The 16,453-nt window shown below is 38.8% G+C and overlaps 1 protein-coding gene and 1 pseudogene across 1 annotated transcript in view; one reads left to right on the top strand and one right to left on the bottom strand.

Moving 5' to 3' along the window:
• Positions 1-16,453, top strand: part of LOC135216038 (striatin-interacting protein 1 homolog) — a 313,064-nt gene that overhangs the window by 172,376 nt on the left and 124,235 nt on the right. The gene's annotated exons all lie outside the window — the stretch shown is intronic.
• Positions 1-16,453, bottom strand: part of LOC135216207 (striatin-interacting protein 1-like) — a 130,064-nt pseudogene that overhangs the window by 69,279 nt on the left and 44,332 nt on the right.

Here is a 16,453-nt window from a genome sequence, read left to right as displayed (position 1 = left end):
TCTGCTAGCAAATATTGAAACAAAGAAGAATATGCTGTTGGAGGAGTATACTTATCCACTTTCTCTTCTAATAATACTTCTTCTTCCAAAGAGGCAGGAGACAAGTTGGAAGGGAGTTAAACAGGTGCTGGAGTTTTCTAAAACAAACCCAAAATACTATCAAGTTTCTGTTGGATATCCACCACTGAAGGATCAACAGAAGATGAAGTATGAATTCCTGAAGGATATGAAGGCAGTGCAGGATTTGCAAGTCCTGGCAACTGAGGAGCAAACAAGGAACTCACTGAAGGAGGTTTATGTGCTAACGGAAGCTGAGGCATCGATGGGCACTGTGGCACCGAAGGACACTCAGGCGCTAATGGAGACCTGAACACCTAAAGGGAGCTCTTGCAGTAGCAAGTGCTTCAGCGGTGATGGGCGCTCTGTTGACGACGGGTGCTCATGAGACAGTTGAACTGAAGAGGGAATGTGCACCAATGGGTGCCAGCGGGAGCTTTGAAGTCTCCAGGGGACTAGAAGGCAACAAATGCACAGATGCTGACAGACTCAGATGCATAGCACTTCTCATGACTAGCACTTCCAGCAAAAACTGGATAAGCTGATACTGATACAGGAACCCCTTCCAAGGCAGATAAACACATTACTCTGAGCCTCCACAGACTCAGAGACTGAATGCACGACTGACAAGCAAGGAACAGGAGGGGTATACAATGCCAAAGGGCCCTTAAATACTGTTCTCGGTGTAGGAGCACCCACAGGTACGACACTAGATCGTTCTAAAGCAGGTTTACTAGAGGAAGAACGCCTCCTGGATGGAGGCTTTTCTGGAGCAGACCGTCCTTCCCCAACAATACTTCCAGGGAAAAATGCTCAGGACTGACCCAGAAACTACAAGATGGGTGCTGCTCAGTAGGGAGATCACAAGCCTTCTTGGAAGACACAGGAGAAAGCAAATCCTTCCTCACTCATCTTTTCAATGAACACGATTCATCCGTAAAGTGCCATTGACGCCTGGGCGACGATTCCTCTGAGCTAGACACACTCGAGAAAAAAACCAAGACACTTCCATAGAGACACCTTTCCAGTGGAGATCTGTCGATACCTGGAATACTACGACAGGATTAACTGAGGGACAACTCCCACGGGCAGATCCCCACTGACCCCCCTTGAGCTGCCAGTACACTCCTCCCAGGTTTAAAGGCGTATGACAGAGATCTTTGCCTAGGAGAATCAGAGATGAGCAGCCATCTCCTCCACTGCACTAGCACTTGCAATAACATTTTCATCAATTTTACCACCTTGTCCATGAGAAATTTGACTGATGCTCCCAACTGTTCCATGGCCTGTAACATCATAGAAAATTTCTGGTATACTCGCCATTTAAGGCTGGCAATAGGATCAGGTTGTACAGCTTGAGACAAGGGAAAGGGTGTGACAGAAGAGAAATAGAAATATCACTGTCAGCCTGACTAGCTAAGGACTGCTTACCGTTAGCTCTAACAGCAGCTTTTCTCTTTTTATCTCTATCAAGCTTTTTCCTATGAGTCTTTAAAGTCCTCCACACCTTATCTCCCCAATTCTCACATTCGTTACGTATTAATTGCCGCAAACAATTCTGAGCCCTAAAACTAACCCAAACAGAATGCCGGTCATAACAAGCTTTGATTAGCCTAGTGCTGCAATACCTTACACTTTGTGTATTAGAATCGGACGTGATGGCTACAACCGTAAATAACGCCAGAGCTTAAGTTGCAACAAATGCAAGACAAAATCGATATACATACTGGATTCCTGATAATAGCTAATTATATAATCAATGCCATAACGGCTACCTTAGGTAAGAGTACTTTACCAAATGCCTGAGACATCACTTGAGAAGATCCACCAGATTCAAATTCTGCAGCTGCTGTAACCAATGTTACGGTTATCAATGGCAGAAAACAAATGTCTAGTTTACTGGGTTGGTTCTGCGTTTCCCTAGTGGTTGTAAGGTAGTCGCCTAACCTAAATATTACTATATCTCTTGCTATAACTCTTGACAAAGGCCTAATTGCAATTTCTGTAGATTTATAAGAAGGCTTAGATCTTGGGCTAAAAGAAAAGTTTTCTATAGGTCTTCCATACATTTTATTTCTGTCTGGGAGCAAATCCAGGTAGAGGGATATCGTTACGCTGACTAAGTGTCGCCACTTTGCTAAGGGAGCTAGAACGTGGGTAAACACCTAGGAAGCTGTGGACAGGCCGAAGTACAGAGCTCTGAATTGATAAATCTTGCTCTGGAAGAAGAACCTTACAAACTTTCTTGAGTTCTGGTGAACAGGAGTATGGAAGTACACCACCTCCTATCGATCAGATCATCCAGTCCTCCTTGATGAACGATTATAAGACCATATCATTCATCTCCATTTTGAATTTAGTTTTTAATACAAACAAATTTATTGCTGACATTTAGAACGGGCCTCCAACCCCACGAGGGCTTGGGGACCACAAAGCAGTGGTGGAAAATCCTGAGAGTGAGGGTCTCTACACTTCTTTCTGAAGTATACATCCTGCGTCTATGATAGATCACTCTGGTCCAGCAGTAATGGGTGGAAAACGCTTCCTCAGCTTCAACTATTACCCTCAGATATACAGCTCACTTCCTCCGCTATGATACCTCTTCCTGTTTGTCAGAGCAGTAAATTTTGGTGAAAATGGAAATCTCCAAGTTGATTATGCCAAACAAAATTTGAAAGAATTTTGGATTTGAACCAGGATTAAAAGATTCTAGTAACTCAAAAGCCCTTATAACTGTCACATGGCTTCAATCCATATTACTACGTATACATATTTCATGTCCATGTCATGTGACTTTTACAAATTCCACCTGAAAAAAGGTGTTATAAGCCTAGATAGCTCAAGGTGAAGGGACTCTGAAACCTATAAAAGAAAGACATTTCTATGGCTGACTTAATTCACTTAGACCTGCACAAATGAATCTAAAAACAGTTGATTCCAAAGGTTTTTTCCCCTAACATCAGTATGGCTTCAAGAGGAGTAAAATTGGATTGCAGAGTTTCTTGTTTTATCTAATACAGGCGGCCCTCGGTTAGCGGCAGGGGTTCCGTTCCTGGCCACCGACGCCAAGCGATTTTCGACGCAGAGCGATTTTAAAGCCTACGGCCGCCGCACACCTTCTTTCGAAACTCTAGACAGTCAGAGGCACCGTAATCCCACAACCGGCGCATAGTCAAATTATATTCATGCAGTATAGTTACTATATAATTTACTGTACAGTAACATGTGGGGTGTCTAGAGTATGTAAAGATATAATAAAGTTTATACAGTGTACAGGTATCTGTAGTGTTCAGGTTACGATCATTAGTTTTACGATAGTTTCGATTTTATGAGAGATCAAATTACAATGGCCTAACTTTATCCATCTTCTAGTTACATAAGTTCAATAACAGCAAAAGAGAATGGTGAAAGTATGGTTTTTAACGTTATACTCGTTGCGTGAAACGTGTACAACCATGAACAACCGAACGAGACGACTTGTTTTTTTTTTCTAAGTACAACCGAACTGGATAACATCTGTTTGGCTTGTATTTCGATCATCGTACTATAGTGCAACATTACCGTATTTGTTATAAATGGCGTTATGTATAGAATAGAACTGAGATATCTTAATGTAATAACTTTAATCGCTATAGATCAGAGATCAATATAGATTAAAGATCAATCGGAAAATATACCGTTAAATTTTAAACCTAATTATGACTGAAGCTGAGAAAACTGTTCAAGCTGCTAATGACTATTATCGTACATCGGCAACAAGGATAAAACTGCAGTAAACGTCTGCCCATCACACACACCATAGATAAAAATTGGGATATAATAATTTTAATCAAAACTACTGCGCTTGAAAGAACACATTTTACTGTTGGTTTTTTTCACGCCGATATAAGATAAATACACGTAAAGTTCGTATTACGATGATATAAAGGATTACGTATTGCGAACGGAATCGCGTAATTTTTACGCAATAAACATGCCGCCAACGTAATCTGTTAACGAAAAAAAATAGTAGTTCACATTCACAACGAGACATATTCAAATAAATATTTCCACCTAAAAAACACACTGTATAAGAAAAAAAAAAATAACTTTGTCTCATATAAGTCAAGTATCTAGATATTCGTTTATGCTAACTAGAAGCAAGAGCATTCGCTCAGATTGCGTTATGGTGAAACAGACTCGTATTCATCAGCTGATTTCAAACCACAACATTGGCCGCTCCGCGGAATACGGGCTTAAGTTTGCCGTAGTATTTTAAAATACGATAATATGAGAATACATATAATTCTTGGATACAGTGAAATAATGTATAACTTTTTAAAGGATTTATGGAAAAGATGCATAATTAAATAAAATAACACATGCATTTTTCGGAACTGGCGGACAAGAACGAACATGAAAAACCCATCCCCTGACAACGTGGAGCGTAGTTACAAAGGCTGCCTTAATTTGTATCTTATTTCTGTACAGAAATGAAAATACCTTTACGCAATATATTTTCATACACATTTTAAACATAAAAGCATAAACATTTGAAAAATCGACACATTGATCGCTAAAATTTGCACACTTTTCTCTCTCTCCTCTCTCTCTCTCTACTCTCTCTCTCGCTCTCTCTCGCTCTCTTCTCTCTCTCTCTCTCTCTCTTTAAACTCGATATTTTTTGGAAGAGCGGCAGACGGCGCAAAAAAAAAAGTGCAAATTAGCGATCAATGTGTCGATTTTATAAATGTTTATGCTTTTATGTTTAAATGTTTGTATGAAAATGTATACGAATAGGGTATTTTTTATTTCTGTGCAGAAATATGATAAAAGGCAGCTTTTGAAACTCCCCTTCAAGTTATCGACTACGATGTGTTTTTCAAGTTCGTTCTTGTATGCCGCCGCGGCATACAAGAACGAACTTGAAAAACACATCGGGTAGTCCGATAACTTGAAGGGGAGTTTCAAAAGCTGCCTTTTTATCATATTTCTGCACAGAAATAAAAATACCTTATTTCGTACTACATTTTCATACACATTTTAAACATAAAAGCATAAACATTTATAAAATTGACACAATCGATCGCTAATTTGCTCCTTTTTTTAATCGATATTTTCGGAAGAGGCGGCAGGCGGCGGCTTACAAGAAAGAACATGAAAAAACATCGTATTTGCTATCGTGAAGGGCAGTTTCAAAAGCTGCCTTTGTATCTATTTTCTGTACAGGAAGAAATAAAAATGCCATTCATGTAAATACATTTTCACACACATTTTAAACAAAAAGCTACCTGAACAATTATGAATCGACACATCCATAGCTAAATTTGGCACTTATGTAACTCGATATTTTCGGCATAGAACAGCGTCAGAGGCAATATATTTTACCCTAATACCTACGTAATAACTCTCCATAAAATTTGTTAATATAATTTGCATAACCTTTATGGTCTGAACGGCATTTCTACATATGTATGAACTCGTTAGACAACGGCGCTAGCGGCGCTGTTAACTGAAATTTGTGCCGTAAAGATACCTTTAAAATGCCTTATAATGAATATTTTTGACGACCGCCGTAACCGATTCGCCGTTGAGTGATTGCGCCGTTAACCGCGGGCCGCCTGTAATAATAATAATAAATCCATAATAAGAATTTGCAGAAAAACACACCAAAAAATTTATTTGCACATATTTTAGAAGGTACTCTAACTCTTGTAACATAAAAGTTTTTCAGCAAAAACAATTACTTGATGCCTTTGAAAATAAAGTCATCAGAGATTGGGAGATAATTAGACTTTGCACCAGCACTTAATGAAGATTAGTTAAAAAGAATTAGCTAGCTACAATTCTTATTCCTTCTAGGGATGGCCTAAAGGAATAATCTATATACACTTAAATTCATTATTCCAAATAAATTACAGCCTCATTATTAAAATTATTAGGAGATATAGAAACAGAAGATTCGGGCAAAATTTCTTTATGGGATATATACGTATTGATAATTAGTTATACACTGTTCACCAAAATTAAGGCACTTCCACAGAATTTGCTTTATAAGGAGTATCATATTTACATACCTTGTCTAGTTTGTGCTTCTGTGTCCTCATCACCTGATACTCTCAGAGTCTCACAATTGTATACAGCACGGATAAAATTACTCTTAAATCTGCTGAATCGGCAAGGCTAGCAGATACTGTAATTTTGCGTTGGCTTTCTGCAACACTTGTATTCCTGAAAATATCAGAAAAAATAATCAACCTACATTATTACAAAAACTTGTGTGTAATGTGCAGAAGATATCATCAAAGTTTAAAACAGCCAGAGAATTAATATAACAGCTGGAAATGAGTGGCCCTTACAGGTGAGACAGGGGTCAATGATATTTCCAAAAAAGCAGCTGCAGACACCTTATTGAAGAGAAAAAAAAGAGTAAAACTGATGTTGCTATGCTACTACTACCCAAGGTCTAGAGAAGATAGTGTAGGTAATATCAGAAAATTGAAGCTAATGTTGGGTGCAATCATGGATCATCACCGATTTTATTTTTCTATTTTAGTAATTGAAAAAGTTACAAGAAAGTGTAGAAAAGGAAGCCCATGGGAGTTATTGTATGATATGCACTGGTTTCTATTCCATAACCTTGCCATCCACTATTTCAATTGCTTTTCTTCCCTTTTGGCCTTCTTCTTTCCCACCATTATCCCTACATTAAGGGGTCAGTTGCCTGATGCACCTTCTCCACTGCCTTCTATCAAAGGCATCATCCTCCACCAAACCCCTTTTCTCCATATCTTCATTCACTTTATCTCGCCATCCAATTCTCTGTCTCCCTCTCATCTTCTTCATTTAACAGGTTCATTCCAAGCCCTCTTCACTCCCTCCTCATCATCCATCCTCAGCACATGTCCATACCACAATCGTGACTCTCTTATTACCTCTGTAATCTTTACTAAGCCTTCCCTTCTTCTTATTTTGTTATTTTCCAATCCCTCAAGCAGTGACATTCCCATAATCCACCTTAGCAGTCTCATCTCTGTTCTCTCAAGATTTACTTCCTCTTTTCTTAGAGCCCATGTTTCTAATCCAAACATTAACACTGTGCTATAGACCTTGACTTTTAGCTTGATTGTTATTTTCTTCTGACATACTACTCCAGCTACTTCTCTCCACTCCCCCCATGCAGCTTTTATCCACTCTCAACTTCACCCTCACATCCTCCCTCTTGGATTAAAGTAGATCCTAAGTACGTACTTAGACTTTTCCACCTGTTTTATAATAGAGCTATTTCTTTCTTGCATTACTATTCTGCCTCTATCTTCCCTACTGCTCACCAAAACCCATTTTATTCATATTATTCACATTCACCTTTACGCCACCCCTCACTTAAGGACTCCTGCCAGTCTCCAACCCTTCCTCTCTGAAGGTCTTTCTCTATTTTCGGCAGTAATCATCCATACCACCATCATCGGCGTACTGTTTTCCCTACAGCTCTTCATTCTTGATCTCTTCACTTAACCCTCCTTCGCACACAGGCGCCAAAAATATTAAGGGTGTAAGGGTACATGACCTTTTCCCCCCGGTGATGGAAAAAACATGAGGCATGGAAAAGTTTTTTTGGTAAAATTCGGTACGTCTGAACTATAAATGATATATTGCTGGTTAGTGTTATTACGTCGGCAAATGATTGAATTATTTCCTAAAGCCATCAGAACCTCTTCACAAGGCTTAGAAATAATAAAAGCGATGTGATGAACGTGAAATTTTCAAGAAAAATCGAAGATATTTTTTGGAAATAATCATGCAAAATATAATATTAGGTTTGGAGTTTTGTTTTTATACTATATTGTGTAGAAATGTTTGATCTTTCATGTGGAAGCAAATAAGTTTTTCTATAAATGTGTTTGCTAATGAGCTGTAATTGATTGAAAAATTTTAATTTTTTACAGAGTGCAATTTTCAGATTTTCCAACCTACTTATGTTGATGTTTTGTATCGTAGCTAAGTAAGCTAGTGGCGTCAGGTTTGCGTTTTCTTCGAGGTTCATCATCTGTCGACCCAATGGTGTTAACTACGCTTTCTATGACTGATGCATTTTTTTCGTGAATTTTTCCCGAAAATAACTTGCATATGATACGTCCGGCACGTCATCTGTGCACTTACGGAAAAAAATTTTATTGATGCACTAAGTGTCCTCAGATCACGAGAGGGTTAACACATCCATGACCAGCACAAACAAAAATGAGTTTAATGCCGAACCCTAGAGTAACCCAACACTAACTTCAAAGTTGTCTATTTCCCCAACTGTTGTTATCATCTCGACCAAGCCTAACCAACTTTTCTGGGACGTTTCCTCTTCCTCCAACTCCAGAATATCACTTCTCTTGGAATTCTATCATATGCTTTCTTCAGGTCTATAAATGCACAATAGAGCTCCTGGTTTCCCTCTAGCCTCTTTTCTGGTAACTGTCTTACTATGAAGATGGCATCTACCATCCCTCTTCCCCTCATGAATCCATATTGCTGTTTCCCAATCTTTACAATCTTTCTTAATCTCTCATCCAGCTTTTGATAAATCTCAAGAACTTCCAATATGACATCTCCCTTCTGCTTGTATATATATAAATTAGACTCTCCTCCCAGTCTCTTGGTATTCCTTCCGCTTCTCATACAGCCTTTTAATAAATCCTGCATCCATTTCTCCCCCTCTGTACTAGTAATTTGATCGCTTACCATTCTTCATTTTACTTAATGCTCTCTTCACTTCTGTATCCTGTAACCTCCATCACCAGTCCCGCTATCATCTGTGCTTCCCCCATCTCCTCTCTCTCTCTCATTTTCAGTTTTTAAAGGTTTTTCAAAATACTCTCTCCATCTCTTCTTAATGTCTTCATCCCTATACCCTATATTTCCATCTCTATCCTTGATGATACCCAATTTACCCAAATCCTGTCTCTGCCTTTTTTCCGCAAGTTTGAAATCTTATCGATATCCTTTTTACCTTCTCGTTCCTAGCCTTTCATTCAAACTACTCTGCCGCCTTTCCAATAGCCATACCTATCCTCATCGCATCTCTTTCCTCTTCTCTGCATCATTCCTCTGCACCCTGTGCATGCCTTACTTTCTAGTCCTTAAATGCTTTTGATTTTCTTTTAACTGATTCTTGCACCTCTCCATTCCACCACCACTTTTCTCCTGTCAACACTCCATATCTGCTGGTTCTTCCCACCCAGTTTCTCTGCTTCCCCCACACATATTTCTCCCAAGTCTGCCCAGCTATTTTCCACTCTGTTACCCTGTCCAAATCCTACATTCCCCCCCCTTTGCCAGGCATCTCTCTCTTTCAGTCCTCCTAAATTGCTCTCCCCTTTTCCCTTTCCTTAAGGTCCCAAATCTTAATTATAGATCTCCTCTTTCTCTTTTTGGGTTTCCTACCTCTCATTTTAAAATCCATCACCACCAACCTATGTTGTTTAACACACGCTTCTCCCATTAATCCTCTTGCACACAGGCCGAAAATATAAGGGTGTAAACTACACGACTTTTCCCCTGGGCTGACATGAACACGCGCATGGGAAAGTTTTTTTGGTAAAATTCATTATCTCCACACTATAAACTGATATACGCTTCTGGTTAGTGTTATTGTCAGCAGATGATTTAATTATTTCCTAAAGTAATCGGAACTTCTTTACGAGGCTTAGAAATAATAAAAACGATGTGATGAGCATGAAATTTTTAAGAAAAATCGTACATATTTTTTTTAAATAATCATGAAAAATATAATAATTAGGTTTGGGGAGTTTGTTTCATACCTAAATAGGTTTGGGGAGTTTGTTTCATACCTAAAATGTGTAGAAATGTTTGATCTTTCATGTGGAAGCAATAATTTTGCTATTAATGTGTTTGCTAATGAGCTGTAATTAATTGAAAATGCAAACTTTTTACGTAGTGCAATTTTCAGATTTCCAGCCGAACTTGTTGGGTTTTGGACGTTTTTATCGTAAGCTTAAGTATGTTAGCAGCGTCAGGTCTGCATTTTCTTCGAGATTCATCATCTGTTGACCCAATGGCATCAACTACGTTTTCTATGATTGGCACCCTTTTTTTCCATGAATTTTTCCCGAAAATAACTTACATATGACCCTGCAGTATGAACTCATGTATTAAATTACTATGTAACCTTCAGTCTTATAAAGTCAAGACTATCTTTCTTTGTATCAAGCAACATGATACATCGAAGTTGGAATACTTGTGGTAACTCAAGTTAGACACAGCCATTAGTTTAATGATGACATTAACTTTGCCTTCAAAATCAGCTTGACTTGCAGTAATACATAGTGGAAAGCTTCAAAATTCTTATGAGCACATGTAACTTTAACCTTAATCCTTTGCAACAAAGACAAGCAAGTTCATGCTATTAAGTAAAGCTCGATAGTCTTATAACTTCTGGATACAAGTGCAATACTATGTATACATATATTTTTATTTATAATACCTGTGACTTCACCATTCTTGCATCCCCAATATGAGAGGTCCACATTAGAGCTTGTGTCTTGACCTGATTTAAAGTAACATTGTAGAATGTGCAGGGGGTGATTCAGCAAATCCAGGAGATGGGGATTAGTTAACATACAAATCAATAAGTGAAATTAGTTAACATACAGATCAATATGTGAAAAATATTTAAATAATAACTGCTTGGGAATATTAGGAAGTATCATAAGTTGTTCACATAGACATACACAGTAAAGGCTAAACTTGCCTGTCAGAACAGAACCATGTGAACATGGATTCCTCCTACTCCTCTTTCTATAATGATGGGTTTCTGGCTGAGAGTCCTAACCTTAAGATTATCTCCCTTGAGGACAGTTCATCAAGGTTCAAACCAACTTCATGGTGGTTTATGTTACTTGCAAAAGTCACAATTACCTTTGAAAGCAAACCCCTTCCCAACCATGATACCTTCTCCCATCCATCTAAGCTTTATAGTTTGATGAATGTTGAAATGTCCACACTTAATTATCATCATCGTGCATGGACACTTCCACACTAAGCAAATGTTGAAATGTAGATGCTTACTAATTATTATCAACAAGAATGAACACTTCCACATTTGTTCAAAATGACATTTTTATAATAAAATAAGTTTTATGTATACTTACCAAGTAATTACATAGCTATTAGTTTCTAAATATCATGGCAGCTCAAAATTTGGAAATTGCGGTAGTGCTCATTTGTTTTGGTGTAGGTAACTAGACCAACCCACTCTTGGGGAAGAATAGGGACAACACAACTAAAAGCTTGAAAACTTATAAATTCCGTAAAAAAATTAAAACACAATTTTTCAGGGTTTCTCATTTTCTCCAGAATTCGAAAATGTTGCATTTGAGTTCTCGTGTCTGAAGTACTAGCAAGTCATAATTAGTTAGGTTCCAATGAAAAGTCTGTGCTATTGTGAATTCACACTACTCAAATCGCGTAAGATTGATATTACGCCAACCCCCCGCCCGCCACCCCCCATGCGTGGACTCACCTATTTGTAGATTTTTCTTTGGACCATATCTATCCGTTACTTTTGCAGGATATTTTGCCTATTTTGGGTTTTTTTCCGATGATAAATATTCACATATTCACTAATCAGTGTACTATTTTGATCTTATTTTCATGACTAAATACATTTTTATGATACAAAAATTATTTATAATTTTCAAATATTAATACTGATTAATACTGTATTAGTAAGTTTAATAAGATTAAATGGGTTGTGTATATATTTCTAACGGTAAAATGTTAAGATGACTTTGAAATTATATTAATAATATCAATTCAATGGTATATTTGATGTAGGATGATGCTTCAAGTGTGAATTTGGTATTTGAACTTTCAAGGTAGGCACATATAATCATTTTTAGGGGAGAGTTCTAACTATTCGTGGGTTTGAGCTATTCGCAGGGGGTCTGGCATCCATCCACAGCAAATACACTGTATTACAGTTTAAATCATTTAATTTTAAAAAAACTACATCTCGGTATGAGAGAGAGAGATTTATTATTTTTATTATCTAACATACTATTTCAATCTTACTAAACTTAATATCAATACAGTATTCATAAATATCAATAGTATATGAAAATTAGTAAATCATTTTTGTATCACAAAATGTATTTAGTCATGAAAATAACATCAAAATACAATAATTAGTGAATATTTAGCGGGGGGGACCATGAAAAGGCAGAGAATTGCTAAATTTTTTGCAAATAATTTATAGATAGGCTCAACAGAAAAAAATATGCTAATAGGTGAGTCTGCAAATCTTGATAATGCAAAAATGGGGGGGTTCACAGTACCACATCATCAATCAGAAAATTCTGTTACCTACACAACATAAAATAACCACTACTTATCTTTTAAAAATAATGACTGGTGGGTACTCCAGTACACTATACAATAGCCCCGCCTTCCACCCAAAATCGACAACCTGTATCTAGGCAAATGGAGATAGAGAAATAGAATGAATACCTCCTACCCTTTGTCCCCTCAATACCATGTCAGCCACAGATAACAGGACCTAAAATACTGCATTTTTCGTATACTGCCTCCACATCACATAAATAATGGGAAGTGAACGCTAACCTTCACCTCCAATAGATGGATTGGAGTATCATGGAGAGTGATAGGTTGCACTTGAAAGCCAATGGAGTAGCGACTGCTCTTTTCTCAAGAGCTTTTTTTTAAAAATGGGAAAAACATCCTCTTGAATCTCCGAGTGTGACTCTGATATTACATCCTTCAAACAAGAAGTGCTAGGATTCTTGGACAATGGACATAGGGGTTCCTGACTGAGCATCAGAAGTTATGAAAGAGGCCTCTCATCTTGTTGGTCCTCTCAATAAAATACTTTAATGCCCTTGCTGGACAAAGAGCTCTGTCTTGGTCTGCCGGTCCAAGGATAACCACCAGGTTCTTGATAGTGAACAAATGGGGCCATGGGTTGGATGGAATTTTGTTTTGTCAAAAACCCAAGAGTGAAAGAGCAGACGACATCTCCCTGTGAAAAACCAACTTTTTTTATAAAAGGCTTGCAATTCACAAATCCTCTTAGCTGTAGCTATGGCAACTAGAAAGGAGGGTTTGTTTCCTCATATCCCTGAGAGATAAAGAGTGAAGGGGCTCAAATGAAGGGCCAGGGCCATTTAAGGCAACATCCAAGTTCTAGGCTACTGACATTGACTTCTCTTGTCTTGAAATGTTGTAAGACTATCAGGTCATTAATGTCTTGGCTTGCAGATAAATCCAATCCTCTATGCCTAAAGACTAAATTTAGCATAGCTCTGCATGCTCTGATGGTTGATGTAGCCAAACCTTGAAAAGACTTCAGGAATAGCAAAATGTCTGCTACTTGCACTAGAGAGGTTTTTTTACACAAGCTGCAAAAGACAGCCCACTTTACTTGATAGACTTTAGTAGAAGACTGACGTCTATCCTGCAATTGCCTTTGCAACTGCTCTTAAAAAGCCCTTCACTCTGACAAGCTCTGACAGTCTGAAGCTGTCATAGCAAGAGTGAACAAGCCTTGGTGGAACTTATGGAAATGGGGCTGTTTGAGAAGACTTTGTCTTTGAGAACCATTCTTTTTGCAGCCAAAATGGAGTTACATGAGTCATTATTTTAATGGCAATAAAAATTCACTTTTTTTATCCATTCTTTCTTAGATGAAGATTGAAATTTTTCATTAATTTGGAAAATCATAGTCTTGGGATATAAGGGTTTACTTTGGACCATATCTGTGCTACAAAGCAGCATCGATTTATCCAGTGCTTTTAAAGTTGGCTATCATACAATGGCAACACTTTTATCGTACTCGTTTACACACTGATATTATGTTTTTAAAGTACGTACAGTTTTTTTTTATTCAAGTGAAATGTTATTTTCATGATAAAATAAATTTTTGAACATACTCACCTGGTAGTTATATATATAGCTTACGTCCCTGACGTCACGGCAGAATTTCAAAACTCGTGGCAATCACCAATTGGGTAGTCAGGTGCACCACCTGTGCGCCCTCTACCCAGGTACGTAGAACCACTCCAACTATTCCTCAGATCTTCCATGCCCATAGTCTCTAGAGGGGAGGAGGGTGGGAATTAAATTATATATAACTACCAGGTGAGTATATTCAAAAATTTATTTTATCATGAAAATAACATTTTCAAACATCTAACTCACCTGGTAGTTATATATATAGCTGATTGACACCTTTGGTGGAAGGTCAGAGACAGCTATCATTGTTGGAATTGACATAAGAGTTAAATAAAAACAAACATACGGGTTCGTACCTGTTAAGGAAGCTGACTTCAATGATATCCTGCCTCATTATGTCTGCTTTCCTTATGAAATCCAGCGATCCACCAGGGGGCTGAAGACCTCTTGGAGACTGTCAACCGGTCAAACCTCTATGTGACTAGACTCCCTACAATACCTTTGTTCCGGGCGCTACCAAGGAACAAGTTGACCACCTGACTAAGGATCAATGATTGTGGAAGACTGGACCATAAAAATTTCAATAGTCCCAAGGTAAGAACAGAGTATTGGTATATGTGGTTTTTTTAAAGAGTAGTCCCTTCCCTCCTTATTACTGAATGAGCTGCTATAAACGGACCAGTGGTGTAGGCAGTCTTCAAATACAAAGTCTGCACTTGTGTAAGATAGTGCGACGCAAATACTGACTTGCTCCTCCAGAAGGTTGCATCCAGGATATTCTGAAGGGATCTATTTTGTTTAAAAGCTACATTGGTTGCTACAGCCCTAACCTCATGAGTTTCAACTTTTAGTAGCTTGAGATCCGCTTCATTAATTGCTGAATGCGCTTACCTAATTAATTGCCTTATAAAATAGGATAACGCATTCTTTGACATTTGCAGAGAGGGCTTTTTGACAGAGCACCAAAGCCCCAATGAAGTGCCACGTAATTTTTCCCGTTCTTTCCAGGTAATGCCTCAAGGCCTTTACCAGACAAAGAACTCTTTCTGCTTCCTCACCTGTGAGATCCAACAGGTTTGGAATTTTGAACGATTTGGGCCAGGGCTGAGAAGGGCGTTCGTTCTTCGCCAGAATCCTAGCTGTAGAGAGCAGATAGCCTTGCCCTGTCTGAAACCTACAGCTTTGCTAAAGGCATGGATTTCACGGACTCTTTTTGCTGTTGCTAGACTTATCAAGAAGAGTTTTCATGGTGAGGTCCTTAAATGATGTTACCTGTAAAGGTTCGAACCTATCACCCATGAGAAACTTCAGAACTACATCCAAATTCCAAGCTGGTGAAGATTGTAGTTTCTCTTTAGTCGTCTTGAAGTATCTAGGAAGGTCTTGTAGATCCTTATTATCCGATAGATTCAGGTTCCTATGCCTGAAGACCGCTGCTAGCATGCTTCTATAAACCTTAATGGTAGAAGCTGAAAAGTTACACCTCTTCTTAAGTATAGCAGAAAATCTGCTATCTGGGAGTCACAGAGGTACTGGAAGAGGAAACGGAGTTGTCCCTGCACCATCCTCTAAAAGTCTCCCCCCTTGGATTGGTATACCTTAATGGTGGAAAACCTTGCTCTTGTGATGGCTCTAGCTGCCTCCTTCAAAAATCCTCTAGCTCTTGTGAGTTTTTCGATAGTTCTGAAGGCAGTTAGTCGAAGAGCTTGGAGGTTTTGGTGATACCTTTCCAAGTGGGGGTTGTTTGAGTAGATCTACTCTTAAAGGAAGACTTCTGGGAGTGTCCACCATCCATTCCAGTACCTCTGTGAACCATTCTCTTGTCGGCCAGAAGGGAACCACTAGAGTCATCCTGGTGCCTTCGTGAGACACGAACTTTTGCATCAGTTTGTGTACCACTTTGAATGGTGGGAAGCCGTACACATCTAGATGATCCCAATTCAAACGGAACGCATCTATGTGGATTGTCTCGGGATCTGGGATTGGAGAGCAGTAAGTCCCCATCCTCTCTTCTTGTGTTGTGGTGAAGAGGTCTATGCATGGGCGACCCCAGGTTCGCCACAGGTTCTTGCAGACTTCCTGATGGAGTCCACTCTGTCGCCAAGACTTGATGTTTACTGCTCAGGATGTCTGCCCTTACATTCTTCTCCCTTGAATGAAGCGTGTCACTAATGTCACGCTTTTCTGTTTCGTCCAGAGAAGAAGCTCTCTTGACGTCTTGTAGAGGGACTCGGAGTGGGTTCCGCCTTGTTTGTTGATGTAGGCCAATGCCGTCGTGTTGTCGGAGTTGACCTGCACCACTTTTGTTGTGCACTGCACTTCCGAACTCCTTGAGAGCCAGAAAAACTGCAGTCAATTCTTTCTGATTGATATGAAAGTTCTCCTGTTCTCTGTTCCAGGAGCCCGAGACTCCAGCTTTCCCAGTGTTGCTCCCCACCCA

The sequence above is a fragment of the Macrobrachium nipponense genome, chromosome 6, assembly GCF_015104395.2.
Source record: "Macrobrachium nipponense isolate FS-2020 chromosome 6, ASM1510439v2, whole genome shotgun sequence".
In the NCBI taxonomy this organism is placed as follows: Eukaryota; Metazoa; Arthropoda; class Malacostraca; order Decapoda; family Palaemonidae; genus Macrobrachium; species Macrobrachium nipponense.
This window is presented reverse-complemented; position numbering and strand designations above follow the sequence as displayed.